Source organism: Engraulis encrasicolus, chromosome 7 (genome assembly GCF_034702125.1).
Source record: "Engraulis encrasicolus isolate BLACKSEA-1 chromosome 7, IST_EnEncr_1.0, whole genome shotgun sequence".
NCBI lineage: Eukaryota > Metazoa > Chordata > Actinopteri > Clupeiformes > Engraulidae > Engraulis > Engraulis encrasicolus.
In genome coordinates this window covers 1,362,922-1,364,916 of record NC_085863.1, presented here as the reverse complement: position 1 = coordinate 1,364,916, position 1,995 = coordinate 1,362,922, and the positions used below count along the sequence as shown (strand labels likewise).

The 1,995-nt window shown below is 39.9% G+C and overlaps 1 long non-coding RNA gene across 1 annotated transcript; it reads right to left on the bottom strand.

Moving 5' to 3' along the window:
* Window positions 1-285: 285 nt before the first annotated feature.
* LOC134452325 (uncharacterized) lies at window positions 286-1,287 on the bottom strand. The gene is made up of 3 exons (XR_010035440.1): window positions 1,114-1,287; window positions 662-806; window positions 286-492 (listed from the first exon to the last, which is right to left on the bottom strand). It is a non-coding gene; the product is annotated as an uncharacterized LOC134452325 (long non-coding RNA).
* Between the last annotated feature and the right edge of the window lie 708 nt (window positions 1,288-1,995).

Sequence of the window (1,995 nt, the reverse complement as noted above, 5' to 3'; positions counted from 1 at the left end):
CAACCAATATGACTTAAGTAATACATAGTACTGCTTTCAATCCCTGAAGCAATGTGGTGACCAACAACACAAGAAGAACCCCCATATACATGTACGTCATGAGTCGTGTTGACGTTTAACTTGTTTCTTTTTAAAATAAACACTTACTATTATCATCCCAATGTTTCTTGTGCTTGAGACCTGTATATTAACATGCTTTTACCATTTGACTTCTCATAATGCTGAACAGAAAAGGCCAGAACAGGTTTTACGTATGTGTAATGTATTTTTATGTAGTGCTTAATACAAACGCACACGGGCATTACTTAATAACTACTTACAATTTCAGGATTTAGCAGTACAAATTGTGTAGTTTATTTACATATTGTTTTGGTTTGTATAAACCAAACAAAACAGTTTTTGTTTGTCCTTGCAATAACCACAGCAACACCATGGAAGGCCCGTCACAGCAGCTGATGATGGTCACCCTGTCAGATTTGGCTTGTCCATGTTCTGAAAAGAGCAAGAGAAAGGGTTGACAAATTATTTTAGACAGTTCAGATAGTCAGGTGTCAGAACAAAGGCCCAGTGGCCTCTGAATAAGAGGCTTAGTTCTGCCTGTTGTAGCTAATTGTAATATGATGTTATGGACCAAAAGCCGTGAAAGACAGATGAAACTTACGGGCGACGCGGATGGTGTCCTTGCCAGCTCTTGGAGGTCCTCAGGTGGCTCTAGGCCACACACAGTAATCAGTAGTCCGCGGGGCCATGGAAGTCCTCCACCTGCTGACGGGTGACGTTGATCACCACCTCCCACATCTGCTGGCCTGAAACACACAGCCGTGGATATAGTACCAGTTATATTTTATTACTATACACAAACATATGAGGGTGATCGCTTTACTCGGGATATAGGTCTTAGGTATAGAATAAGGAAGCATAATGTAAAAAACTTTAAAAAAACTAACATCTAAGTGTAGGCCTAATTTCAGTCTCACTTGCTGATGTGTTAGGTTTGTTATGCTTGGGACATCATACAAATCACTTGGTTACATTTTGTTTATCTTCGCCTCATAAGAGACACACAGCGCAAGGCTATGGATTGCTAGAACCAGGCTTGTGATAATGACTCACGTGTGTAATATAGTGTAGAGATGGCAGTGGCTCAAATCCTTATCCAGGAGTGGTCCTTCTCTGGTGTGCCTGCTGAGGTGTACTGTTCAGACAGGTACAAAAAAAGGCACATGGAGGGTAATGAGAACAATATCCATTTTGTATACAAACAACTTTAATAACTTGTATATTAGTGGCAGGTTTTGGGGTTAAAAAACATGTCAGCATGGTATGAATATCCAGTAAATAGATACTCTATGAGGTATATTTCATTGAATGGCACTCGACCTGTATGCTACAGCCATGGATATGGACAATAGTCTTGTATTTTATTAATTATAACAACAATAGCTTTACTGAGGAATTGGATCTCAGGTCTAGGGTCAGGAAGCATATTGTAAAGGTAGTATTTGAAAAATTACTAAAGACCACATTCACAAGGCAATTTACAGTACCTCCTAGGCTCTTGAGTTCCCAAGGAGAAATGTGCTTATCCGCAACAGAGTGGTACATGTCATAGCATTAGCACAATCTGGGTAGGCCTACTTGACTGGCAATAGTCACATTAACAGACTAAAGCTGCACAATGTATTGATTGACGTTAATTTGCTTTCTTATACTGGGAGTGTGTGTACTTACATGTTGTAGCCTACTGACAGATTCTTGTTGGGACATCGCATCTGCAATGACAGAAAACAACACAAGGGAGAACATTGAAATGAAATTATAGTGAAATGATGACAAGCAAAACTATCTAACCTGTCACCTGTGCAATGTTACGGTTTTGCTATTTAACTTCTAGCTAGGCTTGGGATGTGAAATAAACAAACCCAGTCAGTCAGGCAAGTCACCTGACGCCGAAGTCCTGATTGGAAATTATGTTATGCCACCACAACTTCTACA